General features: G+C 41.9%; 1 protein-coding gene across 3 annotated transcripts in view; it reads left to right on the top strand.

Moving 5' to 3' along the window:
• Nucleotides 1-220: 220 nt before the first annotated feature.
• TRERF1 (transcriptional regulating factor 1) overlaps nucleotides 221-19,818 on the top strand; it is a 211,510-nt gene continuing 191,912 nt past the window's right edge. For all 3 annotated transcript variants that reach the window (XM_068232983.1, XM_068232984.1, XM_068232980.1), the window contains exon 1: nucleotides 221-347. The gene's annotated coding sequence lies outside the window, so the exon portion shown is untranslated. The remainder of the gene's footprint in view (nucleotides 348-19,818) is intronic.

The following is a 19,818-nucleotide window of genomic DNA, read 5'->3' as shown; positions in this document are numbered from 1 at the left end:
ACACCAAAAAGCAGAAGAGAGAAGCACACAGCATTGACATTAGAGAGAGAGAAAGGGGTGTCAGCCAATCAGGAGTTACCACTATCCCAACTGTCAGGATCAGAGAAAGTCCCCCCAGCAGGCACCAGGGAGCGCCAATCCCCGGCCACAGTACAGTAGCCAATCAGGAGCAGCCCCGAGCCGGCCAATCAGCGGCCTCCTTTCAGTCCGACTTCAGGAACTGGCAGGAGGGAGAGACCTGCATGGCCAAACTTCAGAGTCCCCTTCCCTGCCGCCCCCCTGCTGGATGCACCGCCCGGGGACCGCTGCCTGCCCTGCCTGAGCCGCCCTGCAGCCTGCGAGACACAGTAAGCCGGACTCTGCTTCCTATCTGTGCAATGCGGTGTAATGTGCAAGGAGTGACGGCAGCGCAGCGAGTCCGTGCAGAAGTGAGAACAGGAGACGTGAGCGCAGCGCTGCTCGGGGCAGGAGGTGCCATTAGCGCACGGCTGCAGAGAGGACTTATTAGCGCAGCGCTGGAGCAGGAGAGCGCAGCGCTGCAGAGAGTAGCGCAGCGCTGGAAGAGCACGTTCTATTAGCGCAGCGCTGCACAGGATTGGAGTCACACTTGTTGCAGGTGTCACTTTGTGCAGAGCAGTGACATTGGCACGCTGCCAGGGGGCTCGCACGGCTCCACGTTGCTGTCACCCATACGGCTCCTCCAGGCTGCTCTGCCTGCACTCTACTGTTGTTCTGCCTTCTCTCTGGGCTGCGTTTTGACAGCAAGGTGGTGGGGGAGGGATCAGCCTCTTAGCTCCGATCTATCACTGGTTTACGTGTCCACTTGTAATGGGACTGTCGCTGCAGTGACAGACCTAGAGGACTGCTCATATATAATATTATATAAGCTGTACAGTGTAGTTTAGTGATATTTCTGTTTGTGTATATGTGCATTTGTCAAAATAAGAAGAATACACATATATATATATATATATATATATATATATATATATATATATATATATATATATATATATTGAGTACATGTAATGTTTGGGTTATATTCTGAGTATGTGTCTATATTGGATAATTGAACATGGGAGTCAGGAGACAGTATTCCTGGCATTTGTCAAAAGGAGGTTTATTGAAAATGAAAGATAAAATAAAATATCCACATACAGATAGTCCCCGATTGACGAACTAATTGGGGGCTGTACGTCCGGGCATAACCTGCATCCATTCTTTAGTCAGAACGCTGCGCATCTCTGTCACCTGTAACTCCTCTATGTCTCCATTGCACCCCAGTCCCCTTCCCCGGTGTCACCTCAGTTCCCCTGTGCCTTCAGTGTCCCCCGTGCCACCTTCTCCCCCCCCCCCCCGTCACCGATGTCCCCATTCCCTGAGTGTCCCCCTCTGTGCCACCTCTGCCTCCATTGTGTCCCACTGTGCCACCTCTGCCCTCCACACTGTGCCACCTCTGCCCCGCACACTGTGTCACCTCTGTCCCCCTGTTCCCTCAGTTTCCTCCTCTGTCCCCCCCCCCCCTTTGTGCCCCCGTCCCTCTTTGTGCCTCCTCCTGTCCTAGTGATGATCCTAATTTGCTAATTTAGTTTACGCTCAATTTCACATAAAATTTTTGCAATTACCGTGATACGTAATTACGATTTTGAATTGAATTAACTTCATGTAATCCATGCTAACTTCCAGAGGTCCCGCCCCTGGATCAAAGGTAGCTTTAAAATATATAAGGCCTGGAACCCACTAGAAAGCGCAAATCGCTAGCATTTTTAATTAGCGTTTTGTAAGTGATTTCATCAGCTTTTTCCGGCACTTTTGGGAGTGTTTTAAAAAAGTGTAAGCTTTTTGCCAGCGATTGTGATAGCGATTTGCGATTAGCGATTTTAATTCTGATTGGTCCTTTCAATGTATCATAATTTTTGTTTACAGTAATTTAAAATCGCACTCCAATCGCTATGTGTAGCGATTCATGAGTGATGATGCCAGCGTTTATATACTTTACATTGGTGTAATTTGCCCTCTTAAAAGAGAAGGAAACTTGCAATAATTCAGCTATAACTGATATAATAATTCAGCTATACTTTACATTGAAACGCAAACGCTCCCAAAATGCTTTATGCCCTGCGATTGCGATTTTGCTAATCACAATCGATCCAGTGGAATTTGGCCCATCCATTAACATTAGCTGAGCGTTTAGGGAAATCGCTAGCATTTTGAATCGCTCACTAAACGCTAAAAAAATTGATCTAGTAGGTTCCGGCCCTCAAATATGTATGCAAAACTCGGAACGCGCTATAGTGTGACGCACCAACATGTCATTTTACTTAATTTAAAAAGAAAGCACATTTTTTCTTTGAACTTTTTTAAATCCATTTTCTCAAAAAGTGCTAGGCCTTTTTGATTTTTTGTGTGTGATATTTTCCCGTTTTTAAACTGTTCATATGGGGGGTCGTTTGTAAGTCGGGAAGTTTGTAGGTCGGGGATGACCCTCACATTATATTTATTTTTTGGACAAGTATCTATCTATCTATCTATCTATCTATCTATCTATCTATCTATCTATCTATCTATCTATCTATCTTGCATATGTACACTTCCCGCTCTTCTTTTAAATTAAAATGTAGGTTTTTCACTATGTATGCGTACGCCTTGACTTATCATTAGATATTTTATATTAAAATGTTAAACTTAACTTAAAAGACCACTATCATGAAAAATGTTAATGTTTAAAATACATACGTATACATACATATAAAACGTACATTTGTGCCAGAGTGAAATACACTTAAGATTACTTTCTTCCTATGTCACTTAAAGGACACCTTAGCGCTGGTAAAAGAAAACAAAAAAACAAAACAGAAGGAGTGGGCATGTGTAGGAATTCTCCTGCCCGCTGCTCCCCCTGTTTTTCTCTGTACTTCTCTGTTATGTTCTAAAGGCCCCCCGAAGCTACTTCTGGGTCAGTCGGTAAGCAGTGTGCAGGCGCCGCCCGGCAAGGCGCGCTTGATCGCCTGCAGCCGGGAGGTCTCTGCTGATGTGCACAGCGTTACAAGTATTTTATCAGATTTTTATGATTAAGTTGTTCAGTATGTGCAGTATGTGGAGACAAGTGATGTGTAATGATTCTATAGTCGATTGGAATACAGAATTGTGTTGATTAGAATATTGTATTTTTACGATTGTATCTGAAGAAAGTACGCTAATCAACCAGTTTATGGGAACAATCGATAACTACCTTCCTATTACTTACGATCCCGCAGATGAGCGAATCTGAGGAAAATAGTGTACCATTAATGGCCGCTTTTACAGTAGGCAATACAAACCTAACAGATTTGACAGATTTTGGACTAGCCCATCTCCTCATTGGGGATTCTCAGGGTTTTCTTTATCTTCAAAAGCACTTACTAAACTGCAGTTGTTCAGTCCAACTGGCAAAATAGCGTGCAAGTGAGTTGGGAGTCCAGGTGACCTGCTGTCATCTTTGCACAGATCCTTGCCGGGAAGTATTTTTGTAAAGAAAGGAGATACTGAGAATCCCCCATGAGGAGATGGACTAGTCCAAAACCTGTCAGATTTGTATTTACATGATGGCGACATAGGAAAATAATAATTTAAAATGCATTGTACTCTGAGATACATGTACTTATTTTATGCATGTGTACCTGTGTATTCTAACTGTTTCACCATAGTGTTCCACTGACAAAACAAAAACGGGCATTTGTCTGCATACATACTCGCCCCATTGAGTCAGGATTGGCCAGAATCACTTTTGGCTTCAGTCAAGGTGGCCACACGATGCAATAAAATAATCCCTTTACAACAATTCCAATAAAAACAATCATGTCTACAGAAAAATCAAAAGCTTTTTTTTTTTTTTTTAGTTTATGTGAAAATTCCGGATTTCCTTTTTACCCCCCTCGATAGGTGGTGGTGGAAACTTCCAATCAATTTTTTTTTTGCAAGATTGTATAGTGTGTGGTAGATTGACAATTTCATGATGTAGAGACGCAAGCAATTTTTTCAGAGTTTTCAATAATTTTCCTTTCATAATTGGGGAAAAATTGAACACACGTGTGTGGTACATTGGTGAGATTTTTCAAATGTCACAATCAATTAAAAAAAAAATTCATTGTAAATTTTGAATTCATAAAAATTGTATGTGGCGACCTTTAACCTTTTTTTTTCCGATTGAGAAAAAATGAAAGAATATTCATTTTTTCAATAAAAATCTGATTGGACATGTTGGAAAATTCTGGATGATTGTGTGCAAAATTGTATAGTGTATGGTAGGTTATATAAAAAAATACTATTAGATAAACCAACTTTTTCTTCATATTCGATTGTTTTTCTCAGATTTTTGGAAAAATCTAACGTCCGTGTATTTTACCTCGAAACTAATTTTAAAAACAATTCGGCCAAACCGTATGATTGAATTTCTCTGACTGAAAAAACATTTAAAAAAAAAATTGTACTGTGTATGGGTACCATTAGAAAGATACTTATAATTTCACATAGCATGCAGATTATATGCAGCAAGGATTTGGGTCATCGATTTTGATTGGTCGTATTTCAAGCTTCATGCAAAAGACAGAGTCATTACCATCTCAGGCTTGGAAACCACTAGAGCTCTTTTTTGAGCACTTAGGGATTGCTTGCAATCGCTAGCGATTTTCCTAAACGCTTTCCTAAACGCTTTGCCAATGTAAATTGGCAAATCACAATCGCATTGAAGCTCAAACGCTCCCAAAATGCTGCATGTCCTATGCAGCATTTTGGGAGCATTTGTGTTTCAATGTAAAGTATATTAGCGCTGGCAAATCACTCATGAATCGCTACACATCGCGATCTGTGTGTGATTTTAAATGACTGTAAAAAAAAATAATAATAATAATAATTTGAAACTACCAATCAGAATTAAAATCGCAAATCGCTATCACAGTCGCTCGCAAAAAGCTTACACTTTTTAAAAATCAGTTCCAAAATCGCTGGAAAATGCTCATAAATTCGCTTACAAAACGCTTATGAAAAACGCCAGCGATTTGCAACTTGTCGTGGGTTCCAGGCCTCAGTGACGTTGCGTTGCGTTGTGTTGCAGCATGCGGATGCACTGCTCTTATAATAGTCTGGGTACCTCCTTATCTTTGTGTAGTAACGCACCATGTTATCGTGATACACGTGTATGAACAGGTGCGTTGCGTAGCAGTTGTTAATGCTATGAGCATAATGTGTACATTTCTGGGCACTTTCACACTGACGCCATGCGTTGCAATGGACACTGTCTTGCGCACTGTGACAATGTTGATGTACAGTTCACGCCTCATGAGTTGCGCTGCGATGCTATCGATGCTGTTGTGACAATGCAGGATATTGCTTTAGTGCATTGCTATAATCGCATGTGTGGCGCCCACAATGTGAGTCAATGAAACAGGACATTGGTCAGTGGCTTCTTTGCCTGTATTACGTTTTCATGTAACTGCAAATGGTATTTTTGGATGTGTTATATGTATGTCATAACGCGACACCCAAGTGTGAAACTAGCCTCAGCCCCCAGCATGGGCTTTGCGTTACTGCTTTTTCTGTTTATTTTTTCACTGGATACTTTTGTAAGTTACAACTTTTTTTTCCCTCTGTGGGCAAAATTCAATTCAATTTTTCTCCTAAGTTTTCTCCTGGGTGATCATTTTACATCTTTTCAATAAAATTCCATTTAAGCCACCAGCAAGCAAGGAAATACTTAAAATAATACAAAAATAATTTTGACAGTACTTTTCTCATCTACTTTGTGGTACTGTTTCGGTTGCAGAGTGCTGAAAAGTTGTTTTATGGCTTGTTTCCACTGTTGCAACGCGATTTCGCCGGCATTCCGACGCTTGTAAAAACGCATGCGGATGCGTTTCCACATGCGTTTTTACCCGCGATTTTGCGTGCGATTTCGCATGGCAGGGTGCCATGCGAAATTAACCATGACACTGCCAGGACAAAATAAAATAGAAAAAGGTGCGAAATCGCACGCGAAATCGCGGGTAAAAACGCATGTAACAAACGCATGCGTTTTTACTATTAAATACATTAGCGGCGATTCGCATGCATTCCACTCGCAGGCGAATTCGTTGGCTCTTTTGTGGGCCCATCCACTTGCATTACATGTGCGAATCCGCATGCATTGGCCACATGCGGATTCGCGATAGTGGGAACGAGCCCTTAAAGTGTAACTGTCGGGCATAAAATCAAAAATCAATTCTTTATTTTTATCTGGTAAACAAGTAATAAGGATGCTAATCAGGCAATCCAAAAGTTAAAATCTCTATTACTTGTCTTGTTTATAAATGATCATTCCCCAGTTTACCTGACTCTTATTTGGTACGTTGCCGCACAAAGGAAGTTGCAGGGCATGCTGGGTTGTCTTTTTTTGCTTCTTTATTTCCCATCAGCCTTAACTAATGTACAGAAGCAAAAAAGGACAACCCAGCATGCCCTGCAACTTCCTTTTTGCGGCAACGTACCAAATAAGAGTCAGGTAAACTGGGGAATGATCATTTATAAACAAGAAAAGTAATAGAGATTTAATCTTTTGGATTGACTGGTTAGCATCCTTATCACTTGTTTACCAGATAAAAATAAATAATTGATTTTTGATTTTATGCCTGACAGTTACAGTTTAAAAATTATCTCCCAGGAGAAAACTTAGGAGGAAAAGTGAATGGATCAGGCCCTGTGTTTCTTTACATGTGTACATCTAATAACAGTACTTGTGATAGAATTGTTTTCATTGGTTTCTTCATGTATGCATTTTAAGAAGTATTTATTGAGGTGGCGGCAGAATAGTTTTTCTATTACCTGTGTGTGTTTGTTGATATTGGACACATCAGATATATAGCTTTCTTCTGAAGTCTATGAGAAGAGCTGGTTATGGTTGGCTCCTATTTAGGCTAATGAAAGTCTATGGGCCGCAGGAAAAAAAGTCCTGTGTTCTCCCCAGAATTTTTTTCCAGCCGGGTGGCATGAAAAATTAGCCGGGTGGGGCGAGATAACAATAACAATAATATTTTTATAGCGCTTTTTTCCCTGAGGACTCAAAGCGCTGTGACCCTGCATTATGCAGTCTCAAAGGCTCGGGAAAAGAGGTGAGTTTTTAGCCTTTTTTTAAAGCTGTCCAGAGAGGGAGCCTCTCGTACTGATTGTGGAAGTGAGTTCCATAGAGTAGGGGCTGCATAGGAAAAGGCCCGAGCACCAAATGTTAAGTGTATCCTGGGAATAATCATCTTGTTGGCAGAGCGGAGGGTGCGTGGAGGGGCATAAAGTTCCAATAGATCCGCTATGTATTTGGGTCCCATGTGGTGTAGAGCCTTGAATGTCAGCAGGCAGATTTTAAGATTGATTCTCCATTTTACTGGCAACCAGTGAAGAGTTTGCAGTACTGGGGTGATGTGTAAGCTGAGATGGGAGAATGCAAGGCCAGTGCTTCTGTGTGTAACTCTGCTTACAGAATAGGAGGAGGTGAGCCGAAGACAGCCGGGTGTTCACCAAAACTAGCCGGGTGGAGCACCCGGCTAAAAGAGCCTGGGGAAAACACTGAAGTCGTATAAAAAAATGCATGCGTTTTCAAACCTACTTTTTTAAAAACACTGTTTTTGTTGCATAATATTCATAGACGCATCAAAAACGCACATAATAAAAGTCAATGGGAATGCAATGGTATGCGTTTTTCATGCATTTTCCATGCGTTTTTATATGCTTTTTTCCCCCAAAAATATATATATATTTTTAATGCTGTATTTTTGCTTTATGTTGTCTTCCTAGTGATTTGCCTTTAATGGAAATATAAAAATGCATACAAAACGCATATGCATTTAGTATCTACAAACCACAAATGCATTAAAACGCATTGCGAACGCACCAAAAATGCATGAATAACACACAAAAACGCATTAAACATTAACATAAAACATGACCTAAAACGCAGCCTTTCACGCTATGTTATGTGTGCATGCAGCCTGAATAATACATTCATAATAATAATAATAATAATATACATTCTCAAAATATAAACATTTGTTTTAAATGTTTCTTACTGATGGATCTGCTGTTCAGTATAAGGCCTCTTTCACAGTGGGACGGTGCGTTTGATGCGGTTAAGGTCGCATAACGTGCCCCTAATTGAAAGACTATAACCTGGACGTTATAGTACATTCTTTAGCCCTGCGTTTGGTGCGCCGTTTTCGTCGCACAGTGATTGAACAAAAACGGCGCATGCGTTACATTTAAAAAAAAAATATATATATATTACTGAGCACGTGCAACACATAACGCAGCAGATTTATTGCTAAACGCACAGCATGCAGCACTTTCTAAATATTGCTACACGTTACACACAACGCAACGTGTGCACTGTGAATGTTGCACAGACTTTAGTATTGCTGTGCGTTAGTCCACGTTAAAACATTTTCTAACGTGCAACTTTAACGTCGCACTGTGAAAGAGGCAAATGTATTCATACTGTACCTACGACAAAGTGAACAGTGGAGCATTGCACTGTACTCCCTGTTTAACAGGAACACAAAGCAATAAAAAAGTCGCACCGCACATTACTGTCGCGTTACGTTGCATACAGTAGGGACAGTGAAGCATACAATGAAAATATGCTTCCCTGTACCTGTTATTATGTGCGTTTAGAGGTAACGCCTGCATGCAGTGCAATACCATAACGCAACACATTACAACATAGAGCTAGCGTTGCACTGTGAACATCGCATATACTTATTATTGCAGTGCGGTAAGCGGCATTATAAGATTTTATAATGTGCGACCATAACATCCCACTGTGAACCCAGCCTCAGACTAGGTTAAGTGTTTGCATTGGAAGTTGCATTGCGTTCCCTGTAAAGCAGCGGGAGAGGGGTACCGCACGTTATCCACTCGTTGCATTGCATACAGTGAAGCTTGCAGCCAATGACAAGCATGCTTCACTGGTACTGTGAACGTGTGTTTTGCTGTAAAGCACTGCATGCAGTAAGTTAAAATGGTGCACGCCTTTATGGCGCAACACTCCTGCCGCGATGTGAACGGCGCGTAGGTCGTGAAATTGCAGTGCAAGCCGTGCTACAAAACATGTTACACCGCAGCGCACCGCTGTGAAGGTAGCCCAGATCTCCATTGGCCCAAAGGAGGAATTCAATTCATCCAATCAGAACCTTTAGCAGCCAGTTAATCAGCTGCCTGCTGAATGATCAGTAGCTGAAAGGCTTGACTGGCGGAATTAGGCCTCTTTCACAGTGGGACGTTGCGTTTGATGCGACGTTAAGGTCGCATAACGTGCCCCTAATGCAATGCATTGAAAGACTATAACTTGGACGTTATAGTACATTCTTTAGCCCTGCGTTTGGTGCGCCGTTTTCGACGCACAGTGATGGAACGAAAACGCTGCATGCGTTAGATTTAAAAAAAAACCTTACTGAGCATGTGCAACACACATAACGCAGCAAACGTATTGCTTAACGCACAGCATGCAGCACCTTCTAAATATTGCTATACGTTACACACAACGCAACGTGTGCACTGTGAATGTCGCACAGACTTTGCATTGCTGTGCGTTAGTCTGCGTTATAAAATTTTCTAACGTGCGACTTTAACGTCGCTCTGTGAAAGAGGCCTTACTTTCATTTCTGGGGTCAGTGAAATCTGCATGTTTTGAGAATTTTTAGTTCACCACCTAAATCTTACCTGGGGCTTCTACCAGCCCCCTGCAGCCACCCTGTGCCTGTGCTGTCACTCACCGATCCTCCGTTACCCCTCTGCAGCTCACCTTTCTTCATGCCGACTTCTAAGTTAACGTCCACTGCCAAAATCTCTACTGCACCTGCGCAGGACACGCCCAGCGTCGGGAGCTTGAACGAGGCGCAGTGCGCAGTGACAGCCAGAAGTAATAGTGAGCCATGGTGGGGGATCGTTTGGTAACTTTGCGGGCACAGGTCGGCTGCAGGGGGCTGGCAGAAGCCCCAGGTAAGTGAAACTCATTGTTCTTAAATCTTCAGTTCCGCTTTAAGCCCCTCCCCCATCCCCAGAACTTTATCTTTTCCATTGTGTGGTTGACCTGATGATCTCAGGGACAGATGTGTGCTTTATAAACTGCCATGCAGGTCACTCTAGTGACAAGTTATGCGTGATAATATTGGGCAGCGTGAGCATATAGGGTACTATATATGGTTTCACTTCAATGTAATGGTCATGAAAATGATTTCACTTTTTTCCGCTGGTAACAGTCATATGAGGACAGCTGATAATATTTCAGAATTTTCAAACTGATGCAGATACCCAGACCTCAGAACATGCTTTATGTGTTTGTTTTGCTTTTCCTTTGTGTAATGATGTGTATTGTGGCTTAAAGAGAAACTCTGACCAAGAATTGAACTTTATCCCAATCAGTAGCTGATACCCCCTTTTACATGAGAAATCTATTCCTTTTCACAAACAGACCATCAGAGGGCGCTGTATGGCTGATATTGTGGTGAAACCCCTCCCACAAAGAAATTCTGAGTACTGAGGTACTCCTGGCAGTTTCCTGTCTGTGAATCCTGTTGCATTGTGGGAACCAACTGCCAAAACAGCATGCAGCAGCTACGTCACCTGCCAGCAGTAAAAATGTCACCATGTGATAAATGTCAGAATGTAAATCAGGGATTTAAAATATTTTACAATGGGCAAACACTGACTATTTCATTTATACATAATTTATTGTAAAAATGAAGCACTTTTTTTTTATTACATTCAGTGTTCTCCCCAGGCTCTTTTAGGTGGGTGCTCCACCCGGCTAGTTTTGATGAGCACCCGGCTGTCATCGGCTCACCTCCTCCTATGCTGTAAGCAGAGTTGTGCACAGAAGCACTGGCCCTGCATTCTCATATCGCCCCACCCAGCTACTTTTTCATGCCACCCGGCTGGAAAAAATTTCTGGGGAGAACACTGACATTTTCACTGGAGTTCCTCTTTAAGCTAATCACTCATACCCTTGCTACCTTCCCCATCCGCATGGTCCCATACTTAACCATTCTTCCCTCATTTATTCCATATCACACACTCATTTACTTTCACATTTCATTCATTCAACCAGGTCGTCCTTTTTATTTCCTATCGTGGCCTCCTCCCTCCGTAATAGGTCCATCCAAAGATTTTTCAATCCTTTTATCTTACGCAGCTCTCCTATATTTTTTGTCCCCTCCTCAATGACCTCCTCCCAGAAGAGACCCATATCAGCAAACCACGTCTCCAAGCCTATTGGATCCTCAACTTTTCACCGTTTTGCTAGGATATTACGTGCTACCAGGCTCCCGATTTCTCTCAGCTGTTATAGCTGGATGTTCTCTTCACTTTCTATAATTCCAAACACAGCTTCTAAGCATACTATATGTACAGTTGTTTGCATAAATCTGCTCCAAAAACCTTCAATCATTTTCCAGAACCTGTTGACCTGAGGGCAGCCCCACCACATATGGGTCTGATCAGCTCCCCCCTGGTCACACCTCCAGCATCCATCTACACTGTCTCTGGAGAATTTAGTCATTCTTGCCGGGGTAAGATACTGTCTGGACAATCATTTATATTGGGTAAGTTGTCATTTACGGTTTGGGTATTTACAAATAATATGGTAGATCTTATGCCATCATTCTTGTCCCCAGTTATTTCCAAAATCCCTTTCCCATTTCTTTTTTTTTTTTTTTGCCATGACGGGAGTTTCTCTGAGGATTCCCCTTAAATAAACGTATACGCCCATGATAATAAATTGGCCGGTTGTTCTTTAAGAAAAATAAATTTTTCTATCATATTTATATTGGGTCTTATACCTTTTTTTTCTTATCTAACCATTTTACCCCCGCCCGTACGAATTTCTCCGTCCCTTTTTCCATCCTTTCACCCCCAGGGACGGAGAAATCCGTACTTTCAGCGCTCCCGCCGCTGCCCGCGCTGCTGCTCGCTCTAGCGCCGCCCGCCTGGAGATCAATGAACGGGAAAATCCATTCCCGTTCGTTGATCTGAGTCCCGCAATGATAGGCTGCTTGACCGATAAGCAGCGCGATCATTGTGAAAAAAAAACCTTTCCCAGCCTCCCAGTACTTCCCCCAAGCGTCCGGAAGGACACTTGGAGGTCGCATTAAACAAAAAGTTACTGTTGCCATCTTGTGGCCAAATAGTAAAACTACACCCTAAAGCATTTTTCACATACAAATTCATTACTTATACACAAAAAATTAACTCATTACCTCCCACGCTCCCCATTTTTTTTTTTTTGTAATTAAAAAAAAAATTAAAAAATTTACAATTAAAAAAATACATAAATAGTTACCTTAGGGACTGAACTTTTTACATTTTTATGTCATGAGGGTACAACACTGTTACTTTATAAAGGTACAGACTAACCAGCAAGCTCATGGTGACCCAGAACTCATTGGAGTGTGTAAGGGACTACAATGGTCCTAAAAGCCCCCTTACTAAGATGTTAAGAAAAACAAAAATTTGCTTTCCTAAAACAGAAAGAATTTGCGATAATTCAGGTTGGAGTGAGCTTGAGATGTCTCCCAGAGCACCACTGCTGAATATATGCAAATTAACCATTGTACCCTTAGAAGCTAAACACACCTCCAGAACCGCTGGATTGCAATGATGTGTCAGCTTGTTAAATTGTACAGAGCCATAATAATCCAACATGCATACAGACTGTTTCGGATTGTTTGATCCTCATCAGTGCATGGCATGGATTAATTTTGCTCTATGGAGTAGGGCTTGTAAACCGAGAGGTACAGACTAACCAGCAAGCTCATGGTGACCCAGAACTCATTGGAGTGTGTAAGGGACTACAATGGTCCTAAAAGCCCCCTTACTAAGATGTTAAGAAAAACAAAAATTTGCTTTCCTAAAACAGAAAGAATTTGCGATAATTCAGGTTGGAGTGAGCTCGAGATGTCTCGGTTTACAAGCCCTACTCCATAGAGCCAAATTAATCCATGCCATGCACTGATGAGGATCAAACAATCCGAAACAGTCTGTATGCATGTTGGATTATTATGGCTCTGTACAATTTAACAAGCTGACACATCATTGCAATCCAGCGGTTCTGGAGGTGTGTTTAGCTTCTAAGGGTACAATGGTTAATTTGCATATATTCAGCAGTGGTGCTCTGGGAGACATCTCGAGCTCACTCCAACCTGAATTATCGCAAATTCTTTCTGTTTTAGGAAAGCAAATTTTTGTTTTACTTTATAAACTATGGGCTTGTAATTAGGGAAGGACGCAAAATGCACCTTTATTTCAAAATAAAATATTGGCGCCAAACATTGTGATAGGGACATAATTTAAATGGTTTTATAACCGGGACAAATGGGCAAATACATTTCATGGGTTTTAATTACAGTAGCATGCATTATTTAAAAACTATAATGGCCGAAAACTGAAAAATAATGAATTTTTTCCCACATTTTCCCATTTTCCCATTAAAACATATTTAGAATAAAATAATTCTTGGCATAATGTCCCACCAAAGGAAAGCCTAATTGGTGGCGGAAAAAACAAGATATAGTTCATTTAATTGTGATAAGTAATGATAAAGTTATAGACGAATGAATGGAAGGAGCGCTGAAAGGTGAAAATTGCTCTGGTGCTCAAGGGGTAAAACCCCTCAGTGGTGAAGTGGCTAAGGATATCAGGGGACTATTAATTTGCAATCTGCCCCAGGCATGGATATCATTCCTTTCTTGTAAGAGGCCAGTGATCCCCCAACTCGGAGTCTCCTATTAGGTGCAGAATCCGTATATCACTGTCTACTCTGTTAGAGACAAACCACTTTTTTTGACTACCTGGGGGGAAATCTATATTATCTTTAAGTGTGACCAGGGGGGAGGTGCCAGCCCGCCTATTCCATTTCATCATTAAGTCATACAGAATTTTGAGTGTTGGGCCAATAAATGTGTGTGTAACCCCATATTTTATAGCCCGAATATTCCAGGGCTGTGGAGTCGGGACAAAAATCTTCAGACTCCTCAGTTTATGAAACCACGACTCCGACTCCGGGTACCCAAAATGACTCCGACTCCTTAGCCTAATACTTAACAGGGCTGTGGATTTTGTACAAAAATCATCCAACTCCGACTCCTCAGTTTATGAAATCAACGACTCCGACTCCAACTCCGGGTGCCCAAAATTTCCCCGACTCCTCAACTCCAACTCCGACTTCACAGCCCTGGAATATTCCACGGGATCCATGTGAATATTAAACTGAGATCTCCTTCCAACTTTTCTGTCATGACCCACAACTTATCTTCTGCACCTACCCTCCACTCTATCACTCGTGCTATGTGAATACCTTTATAGTAGGTTTCGATATCCGGGGCACCCACACCTCCCTGTTCCTTCTCCTTCACCAACTGTGCATATTTAATTTTACGTTTATTGTTGGCCCAGATACATTTTTGAAAAATATTATTCCATTCCATAAACCATTGGTGTGGTATAGCTACTGGGAGACATTGGAGCACATATAGAATTTTAGGCAGGATAAGCATCTTAAAGCGGACCCAAACCAAACATTTTTTAATTAAAAATATTTAGTTGCACCACTCTGACACATACAAAGATAAATAAACACTCCTTCAAGCCTATGAACATTTCAGTGTATGCTTTTCACCCTTCTCTTTTCATAACTAGGGTTATACTGGGGGCAGCCATGAGCAATTCCTCCATTGCCAGACACCATCTACTCCACCAGTTTGGCCGGAAAAATCCCGGCAATTTGAAAGGAAGGGAGGGGTTCCTTCAATAAATGTAAAATATTTTATATTTGTCATCATGCAGCTGAAAAAAGGCTTCTATTTATTATTATAATTTAGAAAATAGATTTTATTTCTGAAATCTTGTATTTTTAATTTGGGTCCACTTTAATAATCACTATCCTTCCTAAGGGATTGAAGCACGGGCGATCGGCTCCCCTTAAAGGAGAACTGTAGTGAGAGGTATATGGAGGCTGCCATATTGATTTCCTTTTAAGCAATACCAGTTACCTGGCAGCCCTGCTGAGCTATCTGCCTGCAGAATCACACCAGAAACAAGCATGCTTTTTTTTTTTTCATATTGTGAGATCTGACAAAAATGTCAGAAACACTTGATCTGCTGCATGCTTGTTCAGGGTCTAGGGCAAAAAGTATTAGAGGCAGATGATCAGCAGGATAGCCATGCAAATGGTATTGCTTAAAAGGAAATCAATATGGCAGCCACCATATACCTCTCACTACAGTTCTCCTTTAAGCAAAGTCAAACAGGTTGTGGGTGGGCACACCAAGTTCAAAAGTCGGGTGCTTGGTATTCTGGCTTAGGCTTGCCAATCTGTAACAACCAAACATCAAGTATACCAGCACTCCATGTTCCAAGTAAAGTACGCTCTTTTATTGAGCCATTATATCCACAATAGTACCGACAATTGTTTCGGGGGCCTCGCAGAGTCCCCCTTTGTCACCATTGTTTGTTGAATATTTTTTGCAAAGTCCTCCAGCATTCCCAGCATTTTTTTTTCCTAACTCTTTCCCGATTTTACTGCCTCATCGGTTAAAGAGACTCTGTAACAATTTTTTCAGCCTTAGTTCTTCTATCCTATAAGTTCCTATGCCTTTTCTAATCTGCTCTGGCTTACTGCAGTCTTTCCTAACTGCACTGTCTCTGTAATAAATCAATGTATCTTTCCTCTGTCCTGTTTGTCGGGCTAAGGCTTTGATTGTGTGGAATGTGCAGGGCTGCTTGTGATTGGTAGAAGCGATACACACCCTCTGCAGGCCCCCTGCACACTCTGAATGACTCACACACTATGCTTAGCTGAACCTATTAGAAGCTGGTTAGTTTGTTTGTAAACATTGCCTAAAACTGTTCATTACAAGCCAGGATTGCAGCAGGGAGTGGCAGAAACAGCACAGAGGGGCCCAGGAGAAAATAAGGAATAGAATGGTATGCTTTTTATTGTAAGAATATTAGAGTACAGATTCTCTTTAAAACACCCACAATGGGTTCCTGTGCATTTGCTTGCATGTTGCTTATTTTTGTTTTTGAAGTAGCTTCATCTGATCTTCAATCTTTCTGTGTGGAATTTTTGCATAATTCCTCAATTCTCTTTATGTGTGTGGACTGTGGAGATATGTTTGGGTGTAAAGGCTGCCTGAAGTGCTAGGATTGGGGGGGGGGGGGGGGGGTGTCTTTTTTTGGTGGTAGGGTTGCAGCGTTCTGTTTCCTTACTCACTTACCACCTTCCCTTCTCAGAGAGCAATGTGACTGGTATATGCAGCTAATACACTGATCGATAACCCGAAAGATGGCCTAATACTTCAATGGCTCACAGCGGCTCATATACATGCAGATACATAGAGATACAAAGAGAGATAATCAAATATGCATCTGGTAGATAGAAATATACATAAACAGAGCAGGTTAGGCAAAAAGGAAAAAAAAAAACAGTGAAGAGGATAAACCATTCAGATCAGTTTGGTTCTCACCGGCAGCAGGTCGATTAGATGTATCTAAGATTCTGGAGCGTCACCTATTATAGGCGCAAGGACTCAAGTGGGCCTTTAGATAGTTAATTTAACAGTTAGTTAGAACTGGCCAGCCATGCTCAAATAACTCACACAGTTTCAGTAAACCGTTAGGTAGACTAATTAGCTAGATAGATATTAGGCCCAGAAGTTAGATCATGGATCAGGCAGGGGTCAGGCAGTTATGCTGGTAGGCAATTAAGAAACGCAGAAAGATTTTAAACCAAAAGTGCAGAATCCATTAGGTAGTTTCTAGCTGCTGGTGAAGTTTAATAAGCAAAAGGACCAATCAGACTTTAAATCGCTACACAACCGCTGGCAAATTGATTACACTTTTGAAAATCGCTCACTAAAACGCTCATGAAATTGCTTACAAACTGCTCATACAAAACGCTAGCGATTGCGATTAGCGATAGCGTTTTGTAGTGGGTTCCAGGCCTCAGAGCTGCGAGAAGACTGAGGGCGGTGGCGTGGGAGAGATCCGTGTGTATGGGGCTGGAGGAAGCCCCAGGTATGTATAAAACGTTTTATTTACAACAGCTCTGGTTTCTTTTAAGGCCTGGAACCCACTAGAGCGCTTTTTTTGAGCGTTTAGGGAGCGCTTTAAATCGCTAGCGATTTCCCTAAACTCTCTGCCAGTGTAAATGTAACAAATTCCACAGTAGCGATTGTGATTATCAAAATTGCAATCACAATACATGCAGCATTTTGGGAGCATTTACGATATATAAGTATATAAGCGCTGGCAAATCACTCATGAATCCATTCACATAGTGATTTGTGTGCGATTTTAAATTACTGCAAACTGTAAAAAAATTATAATAAATTGAAAGGACCAATCAGAATTAAAATCCCAAATCGCTATCACATTCGCTGGCAAAAAGCTTACACTTTTTAAAATCGCTTCCAAAAACGCTCATAAAATCACTTACAAAACGCTAATGAAAACTGCTAGCGATTGCGCTAGCGATTTGTAGTGGGTTCCAGGCCTGAAGTTGTTTGAAAATGGTGATCTGCTTGCTGCTGTACCTCTATTAGCAGCGTATTCTAGACCGGGTCCACTGGAAGCACTCCCTCTCTTTATGTACAGGCCAGTGCACACCAAAAACCGCTGGCGGATCCGCAAACGCTAGCGGTTTTTGAAGAGGTTTTTCAGAGCGATTCTAGGCATGTTTAGAGAGGTTTTCTATACATGCCTTGCGTTTTTTGGAGTGTTTTTGCGTAGCAGATTTTATATTTTGTTACAGTAAAGCGGTTACTGAACAGCTTCTGTAAGAAAAACACTTGGAAAATCGCTCTGATCTAGCGTTTTCCAGAGCAATTTTCCACTTTCCTACACTTTACGCCTCAGAAATCTAAAAAAAATGCTGCAGGACCCGAGTTTGCATTCGGGGAAGAAACTAGCTGCTCTAGTGTGCACCGTCCCATTGACTAACATTATCCAATCGGTTTTCACCCTGCAAGCGCTTTAAAAAACTCTCAGAACCGTTCTTGGTGTGCAACAGCCTTACCAGGACATGCGGATGTTAGAGCAGTATATATCTATGCCGATCTATAGAGAACTGTGACCTCATCTGTGACTCCTTTCCTAAGAAAGTGGAACTACAGTAGTATTAGTCATAAGCCTGTCTGGTAATAGTCGTTGTTGTATGTACTGGAAGACTTCCTAATAACCTTGAAGAGGATCTATGAGCCAGATTTATCAAAGCATTACCAACAGTTTTTTTCTTCTAAAACTGTTCTAACCAGCAGAGGAACTGTTCTGCATGATAGTAAGAAACTTCTCAAATTCTATAAAAACAGGGAACACCAAGAGCCCCAATGGTGTAATACATACTGGACAAGGTGGCAATACATTCGTATTGCTAGATACTCACAAGTCAGGGTCACCAGCAGGCAACCACTGTAAAGGCAGGTGGGGAGATTATCCTGACCCCACTCAGGAATAAGAAGTCGCTCTCTGTAGACAGGAAGAAAGGGTAGTAACCCTCCACCAAGGGTGGACTTGAAATTGTATACAATGAACAAAGGCGCCAAAAGTATACGATTAGATTAAATGATCCTAAAAACCAACTTAATTGGCAAAAATGAAGGGGGAAGTGGTGGTCTTACCTCCCTCAAGCAGACACGACAACGACTGCGATTTAGACAGTCAAACACATTTATTAGGTACTCCAAAAAAATTGCAACGCGTTTCGCAGGCTCAATCCCGCTTCATCAGGCAATACAGGGAGGAGTATCAAGCGATCTGCACAAGGATTCAAGTTAAACGCCTCTGCTTGAGGGAGGTAAGACCACCACTTCCTCCTTCATTCTCAAATTCTATGTAATAGCAGCCGTTTAGCATGGATTTCTAGAGCTGCACTACAGTTAAGAAAAGTGCAAATCCATCCCTAAACTGCTGCAGATTAAGAAGTGCTTCATAGCAGTTTTCCAGGTAAAGCAGTGCAGGCTAGATGTGATTTGTGAAGGGCTCCTTCCCCCTCACTCAGAGCCTGCTGACTGCAGCTGCATTGGTTACCTCAGCAACATTAATTTTCCTCACACACTGCACTGCCTGAGAGACCTTCCTAACTCCTCCTATTCCTAACAGTTTAAGGGCTCGTTCCCACTGTTGCGACGCGATTTCGGCCGCATTCCGACGCTTGTAAAAACGCATGCGGATGCGTTTCCGCATGCGTTTTTACCCGCGATTTCGCATGCGATTTCGCATGGCAGGGTGCCATGCGAAATTAACCATGACACTGCCAGGGCTAAATAAAATTGAAAAAGGTGCGAAATCGCACGCGAAATCGCGGGTAAAAACGCATGTAACAAACGCATGCGTTTTTACTATTAAATACATTAGCGGCGATTCGCACGGATTCCCGACGCAGGCGAATTCGTTGGCTCTTTTGTGCGTTTTTTTACCGCTGAAAAAAACGCACCTCAACAACGCTACAGTGGAAACAGGCCCATCCACTTGCATTACATGTGCGGATCTGCATGCGTTGGACGCATGCAGATTCGCGATAGTGGGAACGAGCCCTAAGATGGAATCTGCATTATTTCGTGATTTCTTAAGATGTCTGAGACAGTTCTGCACTGATTTCTAAAAACCTACTAATATTTTGTCTCAGATACTCTTGATAAATGCCCCGCTGTGACTTTTTAAAAGTGAGAAAAAAGATACCTCTGGAGGTGGAAGCCTCTAATTCCGAATGAGGCTTCCCCCTTGCTCCTTAGCCAGCATGAAGGAGTGTGAGCAGACTGGATGGAGTGC

This window comes from Hyperolius riggenbachi, chromosome 4 (genome assembly GCF_040937935.1).
Source record: "Hyperolius riggenbachi isolate aHypRig1 chromosome 4, aHypRig1.pri, whole genome shotgun sequence".
Classification (NCBI taxonomy): domain Eukaryota; kingdom Metazoa; phylum Chordata; class Amphibia; order Anura; family Hyperoliidae; genus Hyperolius; species Hyperolius riggenbachi.
This window is presented reverse-complemented; position numbering and strand designations above follow the sequence as displayed.